Consider the following 17,414-nt stretch of genomic DNA (forward strand, 5'->3'; position numbering starts at 1 on the left):
ACCTTTCAAAAGGCCCAAATCTGTCTGTTCTTGAAAATAGGCATGCAAGTTCATGCAGACACTGCTGCTGTCCTCACCACAAAATTTAGCAACTGTCAGTGATGGCTGTGAGGGGAAAGAGACTTGCAGCTGAACTGGAGGATGAGCAGTTATTGGCTGTCTCTGCAGTAACTTGTGTTAAGTAATAATTCTCTTTTTTTTCTGGTTTCTACAACAAAGGAAGCATGTCAGGCTTCTGAAGCATCTTCTGCTGTTGTCCTGGTAAGAGACTTCAGGTTTTACAGAATTTGCATGTGTTGTAACCACAACCACATTAATGTTTTGGTGAGAGGCACTACACAGCTGACAAATGGTATTGAGTGAGGCAGCCTAATGAAAATTTGCTTAAAAAAATCAACCAGCAGAAGCAAGACAAAACATGCAATTCATTAAGTAACACCATACGATCGTCTGAGTTCCAAAACCTCTCCAACTCCAAAAAAAGTGCGGATTAGGAGGAGGCTTTTAGTTAAAAGAAATCCTGTGGCTGACAAGACAAGAAAACAGGGCTGCAAGCTGTCAGGCAGCGCAGGGAGAGCTGCGCTGCACAGAGCCTGGAGGCACCGCTGCAGAAATGGTGCGAGCAGGCTGGCACGCAGCTTCCCGTTGGGCTGTGTGGGGAAAAGCTCCCCTGCAAATTCAGAATTAATGCAAAGGGCTTGTTCAAGTGCGTTTCAGAAACCGCACAGCCTCTAGCAAGGTGCCTGCTATGGATGCGTCCTCCACGTTGCCTCCCCTGCACCTCTGGAGAGGCCGGGAGGGCCGGGGGCAGCCACCGCTTCCAGGCGGGCAGCTGCCTCCGAGGGCTACCAGTCGCTTCCAGCACTCTGTGGGTAGTTAGGGAAATTAGGTGCTTGGAAAAACTCGATAATATGAAAGTATACTGGAACATTTCTTGGATCGGCCTACTGCATTACTCATGCATCATTAATTCTCGAAATATTAAGGGAACATTTCTTAGTATTGGGCCCTAGTCCGTTAAAGAGACACCAAGCAGCTTGGGCTAAATCACGATGCAATGTGCGCCCACGGGAGGGCAGGTAGGAAACCAAAGCTGGGGTAGAAAAGACTTGTTGGACTTGAACTCAGGGAGAGCTTTGGGTTTTCTGGTATGCACCGTGGCGTGTACATGTTTTATTAGCCCAGGACTGCAAGATCTCATTGTTAATGCTCGTATTGCTTAACTTTTATGTAGGCTTTTCTGTTGTCACAGCAGACCCATTTCAGCTCTGTTCGGCATTCCTTGAATAACTAAAACCACTGCTAACTTTGCCTGCGAGTCTGAGTTTGAAGAGAATGCAGCCTCAGTGCTCACGGTATTGGGATTGCAGCTGCATTCATTAGCTCCATTTTTTAGTTTCTGCCATTCCAGCAGATCCTCCTCTTTTCCAGGCTTAAAGCTGCCCTGGCATTTTCTCTGCATTCATTACCGCCGTGCCAGGAGCACAAACAACATTTTGAGCGAGCCTTGTTTCCCCTCTGCTCTCCGCTGGCATACAATTGCTGTACCGACTGCCTGATGCTACCCCTCATGCTTTAAGGTCGCCTGCTCGGATGGAGTATGGAAGTGGCAGGAAGGATGATGGGCGCAGGCAGCGGCTGCTCTGAGCTCGGCGAGGCTCCTGAGCAGTCCCTGGAGGTCTGCATGTGTGGCAGAGGCGGCGGCACCCCGTGCCCAGCAGCTCCATCACTTGGTGCTTCAGCTCAGTCCAAGCTGTGGGAATAGCCAACTGGAGGCTGCAGCTGCCCTTCTAGTGCTTTCCAAACCTCTGTCCTGCTACTCCTGAGCTCCACGGGGTGACTTGGCTGTCGGGGTGACACTTGCGACATAAACTGACTTACTGCAGGTAGCTACCCTGGCATTTCTGTGTATGAGCAGTGTAATGTTCGTGGCTTCCTCCAGGAATGACCCTTATGGATGGTTTGTGGGTAGAGAGACCCCATTTGAAGCTACAGCTCAAGATGTACGCAGAAGGCTACAAGGATGGCAAGGGCCATATCCAGTTAGAGGATACGGATGATGACGAACAACTCAATGCCCAGGATGGAGGAGACCTGCAGTGCGTGTCCTGCTGCAAAGGGTGGGTTGCTTCTGCCCCTTAGGATGTGGCCATTGATTTATGCAAACCCCAAAGCCCTCTAAAGAAATACTCAGACTTCTGCTTTATCTTTCAGAGCTAAATAGAAATTGCTCTCTCAGCATCCCCCTAATTTCCATGGGACTGCTCAGCAGGGGTCGGACACAGACTTCTACCCAAACTCCCTGAGCTCTGATGGGGCCTCTGCTTTGGAAGATGCAGAAGCAGGAGGGAGCGCGGAGCAGGATGGATAAACCCCTGGGCCCTGGGGACATTCATTCTGCTGCAGAGTGAATTTCCCTTTTAGAGTTTATCAGCTTCACTTTCTTTTGCATACAGAGGGGTTTATCTTGGAAAGGTTGTTTTTTGTTCTTTTATTAGATTTCTTTTTTTTTTCTTTTTTAGTGGAATTATTATAGCTATTCGTGCTGGCCATACACAGAAATTAGAAATGAGACATATTTGCTTTTGGAAGCTGATTATTCTTTGTCACGAAACTGACTTCTTGAAACAAAAACATTTTCCTACTTAATCCTTCTCATATTATTTCTCTTTCTGCAGCATGCAAAGTAGTTCCACACAGAAATTAGGCTCTTGTGTACAATGCAAAAGGTAGATTTTAAATAAGAATATATTTTTTGAGTGGCCATGAGATGGAATTTGGTAAGGCGTGCTCTGGGGATGTGTTGGGAAGCACGATAAGGGCAGGTGAAGAGGGTGGCTGATGTTCAGCAAGCCCTAACGGCAGGGGCCTTACGGGAGCTTCAGAACAAGCCCTCTGTCCCCACAACCTACTCGGCCTTTAAGGCTTGTCAACGTTGATGGAAAAATGGAAAGATAAAGCAAGGGACTTTTAAATGAAATTTGAAGAGGGGAACGCTGTTCCATAACGCTTGATAAGCTGGAAATTCAATTGCTGTATTTTTCAACAATTTTCTCACCTCTGGCATGCCAGGTGGGTGTTAATACTTCCACATTGCTACCACCGCTGGGAGCCGGGATGAAGAAAAACCTCAGCACGGCGCCGGGCACTGCCAGCAGCCCGCAGGTGTGAGGGACTGCAGCACCACGCGGTGCAGGACCCTGGCTGGCAGGGATCCCGTGGTCCCACACCAGCCCATGGTCCCGCACCAGTCAGTCAGTCGTCACCCCTGCTGGGAGAACGCAGGGAAGAGAAACACGAATAGCACAGGAAGCACTAATGTAAGTGTTTTACAAGGGAAGTAAAAAAACTGCTTCGTTATTTTTATCAATTAGATGGGAGTGAAAAATAAGATATGCTCAGGGTGTTTTTGCAAGAATCTAGCAGGTCTGAGGTTGTGAACTGCTAGGCTTGATATTGCACTAATACATGGTAAGTGGTAAATTTCCTAGACGTGTGATCTCAGCTAGGAGCGTTAACTAGCTGCTGTACTATTTCCTTAGCAAAGGCAGCTACTTCCTTTTTCTAGGTAGCTTTTTCACGCAGCACTCCTTCATTTCCCACCTTCTCTCTGAGGGGCTCAGAGGCTGTTGAACATCTCCGAGCACATATTTCTTTTCAGTGTCCTAGGAGCTGGGCCTCAGTTCTTTAATAATTTTAAATATATATATATATAAATCACATATATGTATATATTTTTCCTTCAGAGATGAGAAAAGGTAAAAGTTGTCATATTTTGATACTATACAGGGTTAGAGGGAAGCTCCCAATGAACTCAGCTGGGGGATTAAGAGACTTGCACAGATTTCTGGGGAAAATTGTGAGGGATCTGAAATGCAAGCTAGAGGTGGCCATCGGTCCTACATAACAACTGCCCCAACTGTCAAGCTAAGGACCCCCAGCACCTATGGTGGGTGCTTCTCCTCTCTGGCATTTTGCCTGGTCACTCAAGCAGGGCACATGCTCTCACTGTCCGGTTGCAGAAAGAATACTTCATATGCTTGTAACTCGGTGTGGGTCTATATGAACCCAAGACAGCCCACATGAACCACAGATGCCTGGAGACTACGAGTTCCTCAGTCAGTCTCATGAAATATTTCCAGCTGTCCCTGTTGGCCTTCCCTCTCCAAAGCCTCTGCTTAGCAGAAAGATACCACCACATCTTACCTGAAAAGGGAAAAATCAAGGTGAATGTCACCTAGACTTTCCTTGGGTATTTAGCTAGGATCAGGGAGTTAGTAATCAGGTTAGCTATGACATGGAAAATTTTGAATATAAACATAGTTCACCTAGCCCCCTGCTGCAGTTAAAAGTTAAAAAAGTGCCAGCAAGTGGATGAAGAATAAATAAGCTCACCATTAAGCTAATGAGATCCATATGCTTTTATAGTCAAATAAAAATGAGCTAAATGTACTGAAGAGCCAAGAAGCAGATGAATGAACCACAACAGACATCCTAAAATCATGTTTAAAATGCAAATATTGATATTTCTCACACACTTCTTTCCTTTATGTAAATCACACCTAAATAAGGCATCTGATAGAAGAAAACATATTTTTGCCTTTGAGCTCATACTTGAATGAATGCAGCAAGCTCAACTTGAGAGAATACCTACAGGCTGCTACAGTTACTGAAGACTGCAGACAGTTGGGAGTCACAAATGAGATTTGCCATCTTGTTGGAAGCTGAGCCTGAAAGTAATTTATATCCAAATCTACACAAATTCATCTGAGAATCTTTTCCTTAAAAATGCAAACCACACACTTTTTTTTTTTTTTTCCTGGTATGAAACTGCAAATGAAGGGTTTGAGGAATCCAGAAATAGTTTTAGTCAGAAAGCATTTTAACACCAGAGAAATTATCCTCTTCCTTTTCTTTTGTTTCCAGGCACTTACACAGAAGAAGAAAAAAGAAAAGAAAAGAGAAGCAAAACCCCAGTTTTTATGAGCTTGATGTTACTTCTACTGAAAAGCTGTATCTCCAGGAAAAATTGTGGTTCCTTTGCTAAAGGTTTGGACTGCTTATTGCTGCACTGTTGCTGGTCTAGCTGCTGCTGTCACCAGCAGTTATTGCTTTGCAGGTCTGACAGATTAGCACATCTTTCTCCATCAGTGATGTCATTTAATTGGGCACATTGCATCTTATAAATACCGCTGGCTGAGGGCTATGAGTTTCAGGCTTCTCTCCAGGAAAAATGGTGCCCAAATTCCTGTCCTCCCTTTTGAAGGTGCCACTTTGAATCAATGAAGATACCAACTTGATTTGTGAGGGATGGACCAACCTTCCTGCCTCTTACCCCATATCAGACTCCTCACCTGACCACAACAGGCTGTTCTGGCTGAGATGTGAGGACAGAGCTTGTGGTTAGGCCGAGTTTGGTTATTATAGCATGTGCTCCTGGGTGACAGTGGTTACTATTTGGAGCAAAGTGACCGAATGATGAATTTGGGTCCATTCCAAAAGGAGACAGGGGAAGAAGCTCTGTGTGGTGGTGGCTGCGTGGGCTGAGGGAAAGGGTTCTTGGTGAATGAGATAGTCACAGACTTGTGTAATGGATGTCATCTTCCCTAGTGATACTGCTGATTGGTCTGGGAATTAGCATTAATCTAGTGTCAGATAGTTTTCTTGTGATACCCTGCAGATACCATGATGGACATGTAATGCACCAGGCATGTATCGCATGCGTGGGTCATACACACAAGTATGTGACACTAAATAATTCTTGGCTGAATGACCGTCAGACGTACTTTCTTATCTGCTTTTCTTTTCATATATATTTCTTGCCTTTTTCTGATACTCTTATTATTCTGACCTCCCTTTTAGGGAAGAGAAAGAAAAAATACACACTTTTTGTGTTTACCTGCCTTCTCTGATTTTCCTCTCCTTGGATAGGATGGATTTCAATAACTAATCAGGATAATGCTCTGCTTTGCATGTCTGGGTTAGTGCAAATATTCTTTACCCAGCTGCAGCAAAGCATTGAGCTGCAGCATTGAGTCAGTATGTTGAGACTGCCCATGCAGTTTCATGTAAGGCACTTAAAAATGCCCAAGAATTGCCTTGGAAAATGTGCGGTTGCCAGAACTTCACTTTCCTTATCACTGTCACAGTAATTCTCATTAGCTTGACTTCCTTTTAAACTGTCTTCCTGAAAGCCAAAAAGCTGTGTACGTTCATCAGTTTTACTTTAATTAATATTGTCCCCTGAGGTGGAAGGCTTAAATAACCAGCAGGTGCCTTCCCATCAGAAACGTACACTATACCAGCCCAAGCAATGTGTCCCCAGTTGATGCACAGAAGCAAAAGATGACGCTTGAGGGTTCTAACCAAGGATAGATTTTCACAAAACACAGTTTTAAACTTGTAGCTCAAAATTTTCAGTCTTTTTTTCTGTACCTTGAAGTATGAACGTAGACCTTTGAACTATGAAATAACGAGAACTGAGCCCAGAAAAGAGCTAGTGAGTGGTGATGTACTAGAGCTAGACTAGTTAATGCCAGCTAAGGATTTGGCTTTCACCTTCTATGTATTATCTGCTTACACAAGTGGTTGTTGTTATATAGCTGGTTTGGGTTATTTTTGTTTGTTTGTTTGTTAACGTTTGTTACAGGATAAGACTGCATGGCAACATCTTCAACTGGAAGCCTGTCAGAGCCTGCTGACAAAGGTTTGGTTGTGGTCCATATTATACCTATAATATCACTGAAACATAACCTAACATTTGTGACTGGGGAGAGTGCCCTGAGTATAACGTAAGGGCTGATTACGTGACACTCCTCCTCTAGCTGAAGCATGGCACTGTCATGTGCTGACATCAGCTGCCAGACTGTTACAAGCCACTAATGACAATTTCCCTCATACCTGACTGTAAATGCATCAATAGATCCAAACTGTAGCTCATATCTGCTCACCAGATGAAAGGAAGTCATTCTCCTCCAGATTGATGGAGTTAAAATGTGAATGCCATTCCTGATTCACCATGACTAAAGCAAAGGCTTATTTTATGATTCAACATCGAGGAGAATATCTGTATCTTCCTGTTTCTTTGCAGTAACCAAAAAGGTTCAGTTTGGGAGATCACACTAGCCATCCTCATGAGGTGCACCATATGTTTTAGTCTTTTTTAATTACTGTAGCCTTTACGATCTCAGATAAATGTCATACTTAGTGCTTTGCTTTACAATTAAGTCTTTCCTGTGGGGAGATCTAAAAAATCTCTTTCTCTCATCATATGTGAAGTGTAAAGGAGAATTGCAAATTTACATTATTATGGGCAAACAACAGCTCTGTTTAGAAAACAAACTTTAAACTACTATTATAGCAAGATGCTTTTCAGTAACGCTTTGTTGATGCCACATAACGACAAACGCAGGAGATAAGACGTTCTTTTTACAGCAGTGCCTCACAAAGACAAAGCACTGGTTTATTTCTTGAAGGTAGAGGTCTACTTAAATAAAAAAAGACAACATAAACTCAGGTCTCCATGCATTTTTAAGATATCTGTATTAAGGTCTAAGCATGAATTTACATCTCAGGCAGACTTTCGGTAACCAGTGAAGAACTTGAATCTATTCACAGTTTTCTCCCACTTCCCAAACCCACACACACTTTGCACAGAGTGCTTTGCGCACAGATCTCTTGCATTAAAAAAAAAAAAAAGTAAATAACAGCTTGCAAGCTTAAATTTAGCCCTGCCAAGCTGCGTGTGGAGACAGTTGAAGTTCTGCTGGAAAACTTCTAATTGCGAGGCAGCACCTCGGTGCGGGGACAGAAGCGTGACCTCCTGCACCACAGGGCCTGGCGCTGAAGGGTCTCCAAGTGGTTCCCAGGCCCTGGTGAAACATCACAGCTCCCTGTGAGAAGCAGAAGGGATCGTCGCCTTGGGGTGAAATTCAACAGCAGTGTGCTGAGAGGCAAGCTGCAGGCGCCTGTGGCTGGAGGGTCATGGCTGCCTCGCAGCAGGCCGTGCTCCCCCTGCTCCGGTTATTTTACAGAGCTGGAGCTGTAAGTGCAGCTCATTTCTCTTGGGAGACATCTTCACAGTTGTCTTCCCAGTCTGAAACTTCCCCCCCCAAGCTGGAGGCTGGCAGCTTCTGGCAGATGCTCCTCTCCTCAGGCAGCCCTATGATGCCTTCCCTTCATTCATTTTCTTTTCACTAATTAGTTCCGTGTTCTCCTACTCCAACCTGAGGTACTTTGCAGTGGGCACCTCGCTCCCATCACCCCACAGAAACCTGAGCAAATCTCAGGTTCCCGTCTTTGCCTGGGACAGCCACCCAGGGTCACGTCTCCTCATCCAGTGTTGAAATTGGGGGAGAACCAGATCCTTCTCCTTGCTCTGGTGGCAGAAGCTGACACAGGCTGGGCTCTGAGGGGGACTCCAGGTTTTTCTCTCTCCTCACCAATTGACAGATCTCATCTTAAACGTACATATACACACATATGAGTGTATATATATACATATATTCCCTCTGTGTTCCTATCTTTTCCCATTCCTGTGAAGGTGCATGGCTTACTCTGGAGACCACCGGAGCAGGTTCTGCAGACAGCTGGGGATCTGCCCGCTGCTGCCTGAAAACTTCTTCAGAGCAGCACTTCCCAGAAACCATAGTATGCTGAGGAGACAGACCCGTCTGCTGCAGGTCAGAACATCACTGTAGAGTTTTGTGGTTTTTTTTTTCCCAATGGCTGTAAAACTAACGGGCCACATTTCATTCTCTCTGGCATTGTTAAGGAGAAACAGGGATATCCCTAAATAGTTTACATCTGTGTTCTGAATCCTGAAGAAAGCACCCAGCCAAATTTCAGGAGAAAAACTGGAGACAGCTGTGAAGGGGGCGTTGCTGCTGTCTGTTTTATGGGGTCATCTATTCCCTTCGGTAGTAACAGAAGAACCATGTCCAAGGCAATCATGAGTTGGTCTTTGGGTACAAATTAACCGGGGCCACATAGTATTAGAGCCTTGTTACTTCCCTACCCAACAGCGTTCATAAATTCAGGAAAGAAGTATGTTCTGTAAAAGGAATGCATGTTGTATGGACCCAGCTCCAAAGCTGCAGTTTCAGCTAAGGTGGAAAAAAAAAGGAAAGAGCTCAGCTGGATTTTCCAGAGCAGGTAACATTGGGACTACTTTTTAACTTTTAACTGAGATGATTTTGTTTGAACTAGGTGTATTTGTGCAGGATGACATCTCCAAATAGTCCCCATGGGTCTCATGAGATCGTTTTGCTAAGAACTTGGCTAGCTGTGCGTCTGTGCTGCCCAACAACAGGGATGTTTTGCCTCAGTAGATGATAACTTTCACATGTTGTTAGAGATCCATCATGGTAGAAGTCAGTACTAACCGGCTCACATGGCCCTCAGCTTTCCAAGATTTAATCATCGGGTCTCCAGGCTGATTCAAGTTTTTATTAGCTCCACACCTTATCCAATTTGGGAAGCCTCTAATACGAGGCCTTGTCCCTGGCTGGAGGAGGAGCATGGTCTGCCAGTGCTTGGTGGCAGTTGCCTGTGTCCACACAGAAGTCACAATATGATTTTACTTGTTGCTTTGGATCATTTGCATATTAAAGCAAGGGAGAAAAGCAGAAGTGACAATTGCATGCTTAAATAACAGCAGGTTAGTTCCTAACCCAAATAGTTTATTTTAATATAACACTAATTTTCTGAGGAGAAGGTGTTGAAAACCAGAGGCTGATGGTTTTTCTAGAGAATAGCTTTGGGGAAAAGAAACGGACGAGTACTCTGGTGATGCCCGCTGCTGCCTGGCGGGATCACAAGGCAGCAGTAAAACCAGCAGGCTGTGCCACATCTGTTGCTGCAGTCGTGCTGCTGGGGGGCAGAGCCAGGCGCTGTGGCACAGCTCAGCTGGCGTCATGGCTACATCCACACCTGGACTAGTGCGGTTTCTCAGCTGCTTTAATGGTAATGGCTCGCAATAGCTACTGAAAGGTGTTATAGCAAGGAATTCTCTATCATGCTCCTTCAGGATAGCAGCATCAAACAGCAAGTTGTGCACGGGGTAATACTGAGGGAACAGCCATCTGGGCAGTTTATTCGTATAGCAGGTATACAAATCCTTAGGAATCCAGGATGGTATTAAGGTGTAGAGCCTGGTTTCTTGGTCAGCATACAAATGTTTGTATTGGATTTATCCCCCAGAGGAAAACCATGATCTTTGTGAAGTAACTTATAAGGGTTCACATGCTTCTTTATCAGAGAGGACCATGGAGTCCCTCGCAAATTCAGAGGCACCTCCTGCTCACACAGGCAGTAGACCTAGGCCTGTGTGGGCTGAGCTGTGGTCCCGGGGGGAGTGGGGTCTCTGCCTTGGCCCGGTGGGCCTCTGTGACTGGGGTTAGGCCAAAATCCTCACGAAAACTCAGGTGCTGGTTAGGACAGGCTCCTGTGTGCAACTCATACGGGAGGACTGAGCAAAGCTTGCTGTGTGGAGCAGCTGAGACAAAGCAACAGCTCCAGTTAACAAGGTGAAGTGACACAAAGTGCTGCTGGGATTTGAGATCCTAATGGAGGCTTAAACAGCATTTCCCTCTTTATTTGTGAGCACTAAAGATGAGACAGAGGTAGTTCTGTCTGTGATTCTGCCTGGTTTTGAAGGCCTGTGTGTTTCTGGCAGTTTTCTGATAACTCAGGGAGAGGGAAAAGTTGGGGGCAACTCCAAATAGCAGAGCAGAAAGTTGTGAAACAATAAAATGGTACTTCACGTGCAGTGAAACACAGAAATATCAGATGGAAGTAGTGCCTTGTCTCAGGGATGAGGACACAATCTTCCCATGGTTGTTAATGGAGAGAGTGATTGGGACCTAGCTGGAAATGTTCAGGCACACAATTACGCATCGACAAAATTCATTTATAATTAGGAAAGGAAAGAAGGGGATCCTGCATAGGCTAGTGCATATAAAAAGCAAACAGATAACTAATGTTGTGGAGATGGGAGTGAATCCCAAATTTTACAAGAGCAGAAATATGAATGTATGAGAACATGCCTGCAGGGCTGTGTGTGCCATAGCATATGCTGGTTTTGGAGAGTTTTATCTTGTGGGCACTGTACATGTGGGAAAAGACACTTGACTCCAGCAGCAGCAGCTCCTTCTGATAGCGGCAGGAGATAGATATGTGCCCACCTTGGCAAATGGAAGAACTGTTAATTTGAAGGTGGTTGTGCAAATGTCAGTCAGCAAGCTGCTGGGAGCAGAAATATTAGTGTGAAGGGAAAAGCTCCTGGTAGTAGAAGATGAACAGGTAAAATTCAGCAATTGGGAAGTAAGTAAACTAAATATGTAAGTAAAGGAATGACAGAAGATGCAATTTACTAAAAGCCTGGCAAGTCCTCACTTGCACTAAAGGGCAGGGGATTGGAAAAAAGCTCACACAGCGTTGAGGGAGAGCTAAAAGCTAGCTGCGCTGTCTGCCTGGGGCTGACTGCGTCCCCCTGCAGCCTCTCCGATTTCATCCCTTCTCCTCCGCTGGAAGGTGGGGGTGCACGCCCCCAGCCCAGGCTGTTGCCCTTCCTCCTGGCTGCATGGTGGCTGCTGAGGGCACGGAGCTGGGGCAGTCTCCTCCCTCAGGAGAGCTCTGCCCTGAGCTCAGGTCTTGGCTGGACCACGAGAGGCAATGGTCCCAGGCAGCCAAATGGGCACTTTGCTGCCTGTGTTTCCTTTGCCCTCAGTCCCTCAGCTGGGTTTACTGCCTGCCAGTTGCTCAGTTGATGCTCTTTGGAAGTTACCTGATGTTTAATTCCTCCTGTGCTCTGAATTGCTCTCAACTGTGCCACCTATTTGCCCTGTTAGTAAGTGCTCCCAGGCAAATGACTGTCTTGCAATATTAATTTGTTCCACACACCAACACGGGACAAAACCATAAGGGGACTCCAGACTTTGAAAAATTAAGTGGCTCTACAAGAAAAGCAATTCAGAGCATGTACAGCCTCAGAGGATATTTTGGCCCTGATCACTATTCAGCTGCTGGACTTCTCCACAGTTACTTTCTTCTTCCAACCTGTAGCCACCCGGGCTTTCACACTGGCTGCCCTCCTGCATCCTACCTAGTGCTATATCCAGCAAGGCTGGATGCAGTGCTGACAGATCTCTGCACCCACGGAGAGACCCGCTGACGTTAGCAGAGTTGGATGTGGGTGCAGAAACCCACATAAAAAGAGCCCACACAGAAAGAGCCCGCAGGCTCTAGGTCCTAGTTGGCAACCTTCAATATCTGTAACGTTCTGCTGACATTTCAGTGCTGTTATTCCTTCTAAATTAAGAGCATGTTCCAGAATCCAGATACGAAGCACCACTCGGAGGGTAACATCACAACATGTTGGCGGTCATTCTTATCATGAGTTTTGTTTAGTTTACAACCTGCATGTAATTTGCTGCAGCAAATCCGAAGTGGATTTTAACAGTCTGCATTAGTCAGTTCATCCACCACCAAAAGAGGTAAAGCTTCATCTGTTTTCCACAAACTTTCAAGGTTGTTACTGACACACTTTCAAAAAAGAAAACAACAAAGAAGAGTTCATTGTTTCAATTGCATCCTCGACTTCCTCACTGTCAAAATGTTCAGGTACAGAAAACCCTATGAGAGGAACTGGGGTTGCCAGGAGGAAATGGGAGAGGCCAGCAAGAGTGAGTGGGGAAAATGCAACTCTGCCTGCTCTCTGCACGCTTGTATGAGTGTCAGATTTGAGCCAGTACTGTGTAATCAGAAACCAGTCCAAACTGACCTGTGTCAGGCATGCTGAGCTGGGGTTTCTCAGGAACTTTATCACACGTGATGACAATGAAGGTAACAACCCCTGGAAGGGGCCATGCCGTACCTGCCTATGGGATGAAGGAAGAGGCTGACCTTGGCAGAGGATTTGTCCCAGTAGCATCCGTAGTCCAAAAGCTAATTAATTAGGTGACATTTTCTGGTGTCAGAGTGCTGACTTTGGACAGGGGCTCTGCACCCTGCGGAGCAGTAACTGCAGGCATGCTTTCTTCTGAAAGGGTGCTAACAGGACGAGCAGTCATGTCTGACATGAGATCCATGCTTTCTTTTATTTATTTATTGATGGTGAAGTCTGAGAACAAGGAGTAGTTTCAAGACAGGTTCCAAGAAAAAAATTTTTTTTCACACCATTTGTCTTGAAGAGCCCTTTCTAATTTGGTTTGGGTACAACTCTCAGATACTTGCATTAATCTGAAAGAATGCCTCATTGAATGCTGCTTATAAGTGCTCTTGGTCTGTCAGTACATTAAATTAACAGCAAGTCACCACAGGGTACACTTGCTCTTCACTTGAAGAATTATGCTCTACGATTTCACATGTGCAACTTTATTTCCTCCAAGGGCACTGAATGGGTATAGCAGAGTAGTGAATTTGGCCAAATACCTGCAGAAAAACTGGCTGATGATAAAGAAAGGGGGATGCTGTTTTCTTCCTAAACTCTTTGGGTATCTAATTCTCACATCACATCTTCTAGTAAACTGTTCCTTCAGCGTTCCCCTGCTAGGAGTTCAACCATACAAGTCATGGCAAATTTTTGTGAGCCCTGGCGATCAGAAATCCCCAGAACAGCATGAGCTTTTCTCCTCTGGGATGGTAGAGCAGACACACATTGTAACTGATTTGTTTGGATTGGGCTGGTTTTAAATTGTGCAATTTTCCTCTCGTTTGAAATGTGTTAGAATATTGACACTCTGGTATTTCAAAGCAGCCACGTCCACTAAAAGCTATTCCTATGTGACATATACGTTTCGTGTGCTTCCCAGCTGTATGCTGCAATAACAGGCACGCTGCTGGATGGCCTGACTTTGGTCAAGAAGGCATTGTTTTCTGTTGCTTTGTGACATCTTCCAAATTCTGAAAAACCATGGTTGGATGAGAACATGTGAGAAAATATTTCAGTCTGGGTCTGCCCACACTTGACAATTGTTCAGCTCTGTTCTGTGGTTATTCAGCCAAAGTAGCACTGCATTAAAGTGGGAATGCTACAGCCACGTGGAAGAGATAGTCACGGAACAGATGTGGCAAAAACAGTTCCTGCGATCTGCAGTGGCAGGAAGAAAGGGGCAGAGGATGCTGGTGATGTGGTTCCCACCGGTCTGCAATTAGGAAATCATTGCTTAGGCCTTTTTTTGCCTGGGATTCAATAATGCCATGCCTTCTTTCCCCTGATTTGATTCCTCTTCTTTGGGGCTTTCATTTGGGAAAGCTCCAGCTGCTTGTTAGCGGGTCGAGCTCTGTAGGCTCAGCGATAGCATATAGAGAGGCTCCCTATGGGTCTGGGTTTCCTGCCCGTCTCGTGGAGGAGAGACTACAACACCAGCTCTCTGCCCTGCGGTGTCCTGTGCAGGGCTCAGAGTTTGAGGACTGCTGAAGATGTGAAAAATGGGTGAATGAAAATCCAAAAGGACATTTTTCCACCCTGAGTCAGACTTCCAAAGAGTGAGTTCAGCTTTCCAAAGCTAGTCCCTGGGTGGGTATGTGCAAATCCCCCCAATGAGGGCCGCTCTGTATCCTGTGCGGATTCACACGGCCTGCCTTACCCTTTCAGTCCCCTAACAATGCTTTTTGTCAGCTTTGTTTCATTCAGAAATGATGGATATTTCCTTTTAGCTTCACTTTATAAACTCCTGGATGTATTATTTCTTCACTGTCACTTGGAGTCAAAGCAAAACATTTTAAGTGATCTTATGACATCAGAAAAAAATTACTCTGTTCCTGAGCCACGACTTGGGAAGACTGAGTGAAGGCTGAGGACAGGCCACCAACATAGGACTCCATCTTTCAGTTTGGGTTTAAGACTTCCCGAATTTATCCAGGTGAGTGGTGTTGTGGCAAGGCATAGCAGAGCTGAGCTGATGGGTTCATAGTGACCATTTTGCTCTGCTCTGCTGAGGAGATTCTGCCCTCCCTCTGGGGCTACGTGGCATCTGTTATTGCTGGTTTACACCCATGTGTGCAGGGATGAATTGACTTGACCCAGCAGTATGTCAGGAAATCACAGGCGGAGCAGGGCAGAGTCTGGTCCCTTTGTCATGGTTATCTGCCCTGACAGTGCTGTGGCTCCGCTTTAGCTCTGTCCTCGGGTGTAAACTTCTGGCTACAAGCCTGAGACCTTGCGCACAGCTTCCCTGCACCCTTCCCTGCCTGAAGGTGCACCAGTGAACGCTGTGTCCGTGCAGCCCCTGCAGCACTGGGAACTGGGCACTGGGAACACTGCTTTACAGGTGGTGAGGCAGATGTTTAGCTTCCATCTAAATGGGTCTGGCCATTGGTGCCTCCTGGTGCCGCTGCCTGTGTTGGCGGAGCACAAGTGGAGGTAATGGTCCTTGGGTATTTTGGGGAGGGGAAACCTGGAAGGTCTGACAGAGCCAGGGGTGCCCCTCTTAGACGTGACGGAGGATCTCTGCTCCTGGCTGCTTGTTGAGTGTCTTCCATGGGCGTGAATCACTCTGATGGAAGATATTCGCCCTACAGACCTGCTGAAGCTATCACAGCTGTAACAGCAAAAACTGCTGGTGTGATTTCGGGAGTCCCCTGTAGCTCCTGTTTCAGATTATCCCAGCTGTAGGGTGGACTCCAGTGGACTCTCCTGGTCTTTCTCAAAGCAGTGTGATGCAGGGCCTGGGGCGCAGAGCCAGCAGATGGGCGCTCGCGCCCAGCTCGGCCACAAACCGAATGTGCAAAGCCCCGATGAAACGTTACCGCTGGCTCTGCTGCTTACCATCTGCTCGTGGCGCAGCTGGGTGGCAGCAAGTGGCACTCATGGGCTGTCACCAGACGATTTAAGGGGGCTGTAAATGCCACCGTCAGAGCAGCAGTGCTCACATTGCATCTTTGCTGAGGTGGAGAGAGATCCAAGTCCCCCGGCCTGTTATTCCCCTATTCTTTCTGTGCTTTCCTTTCTCCTTCAGATGAAATTCAGGACTGTGTAAGATCATTTTTGGAGGGTTGATTGTTTCCTCACAAAGTAAATAGCATTTTTTCCTCTTTGGCTAAAGTTACACAATAATTTTGTATAGTTGCAATTGCTTGAGGGTGTCCAGCAGCGGCTGGCAGCGCCCCCGTCCCCACGCGCGTTGCCACATTGCACAATAAGACAGTCCCACTTTCCCAAGCTTTGGCCGTGTCAGAGGCAGGATACCACATTATTCAGAAATGGAAATTCTTACACTGCTACTTTTCCGTAATTGTGCACACATTTTGCCTGTGCAGATTTCAAACTTGCCTTGAATGGGAGCTGCTGAGGGCCAGAGGCAGCGCAGCGTTTCTCCGAGTGCTAGGTAATGCTGCGCTTTTCCTCTCACGGACTGCGGGCTGGGCGGCGTCTGCTGGGAGGAGGAGAGGAGAGGGCAGGAGGAGGGTGCAGAGGGACCTCTCCCCTGCCCTGGCAGCGATGGGCGGAGGTGACCAGGCGCTGCTGGGAGCCACCAGCTCTGACCACGCAGTAGCTGCTGCTCTGTCTCCTGGTTCCTGGGAAAGGCAAAGCCAGCAGCCAGGCGGTGGATGCTCAGCCCTCTGCGCTGGGTGGCTGTCCCCGCTGCCTGTGCCTGGGCATGGCTTGTGCCACCCCGGGGGCAGCTGGGCCCAGTGTCCCCGTCAGGGTGGGATGGGTGCCCGGGTGTGGGAGACAGCCTGCTGTGCCCGTGAGCCTGACGAGGGGGAAGGCAGCTGGGGTTATTCTTACAGCCCTCTGAGGGATGCTTTCCTGATGACACAGTGCTGTGGGGAACTTGTGTCTGATTTACACCGGGATGGGTGTCTATAAGCAGTCCGTACGGTCACACAGATATGACAGCTGGGCCCTCCCCATGTAAAGGGTAGGATTGCAGCCCCCGATGCTCCCGGGGCAGGCTGCCGCCAGGTAAGCGTGGGGCAGCTTCGATCCCGGCAAGCAGCAGCGGGACAACGAGGAAATCACAAACCCCGCTCGGCCCGGCGTCGAAGCCCCTTTGGATGGACCGAGCGGGCTGAACCGGGGCAAACCGGGGGGGCTCGGTTACCAGCGGGGGCTATTCGCCCACTTTTTCCTCACCGTGTCAGTGGCAAACCAGTAAGCTGGGCGCAGAGCCTGCCCCTGCAGGTGAGCGCCGCACACAGCCCCGCGGGGCTGCCCGCCTCCCGCCCGGGCTGCGCCTGGCCCCGGCCCGGTGCCGGTGCTCGGCGGCCCCCCCGGGCAGCCCCGCCGCAGCTTTCCGGCCCCTCCCTCTGCCTCCCGGGGTCCCCTCGCCCCTTCCCGAGCGGAGCGGAGCCGTGCGGTAAGTGCGGAGCCCCGGGCGCGGAGTCCCTGTCGCGACAGAGCAGCGCGGCGACAGCTCGCGGGGCGCCCGGCGGTGCCGCGCGGAGGGGAGCCCCCCAGCCCCTCGGAG

At 47.6% G+C, this 17,414-nt stretch overlaps 1 protein-coding gene across 3 annotated transcripts in view; it reads left to right on the top strand.

Annotated features, from left to right (window-relative positions):
- Window positions 1-9,130: 9,130 nt before the first annotated feature.
- Window positions 9,131-17,414, top strand: part of FBLN2 (fibulin 2) — a 117,404-nt gene continuing 109,120 nt past the window's right edge. The window contains exon 1 of one of the 3 annotated variants that reach the window (XM_067002854.1): window positions 9,131-9,153. The gene's annotated coding sequence lies outside the window, so the exon portion shown is untranslated. Of the gene's footprint in view, window positions 9,154-16,174; window positions 16,329-17,153; window positions 17,304-17,414 lie in introns of those variants that run through there. The other 2 variants (XM_048046172.2, XM_048046173.2) reach the window with 2 other exon arrangements.

The sequence above is a fragment of the Anser cygnoides genome, chromosome 10, assembly GCF_040182565.1.
Source record: "Anser cygnoides isolate HZ-2024a breed goose chromosome 10, Taihu_goose_T2T_genome, whole genome shotgun sequence".
Taxonomy (NCBI): Eukaryota; Metazoa; Chordata; class Aves; order Anseriformes; family Anatidae; genus Anser; species Anser cygnoides.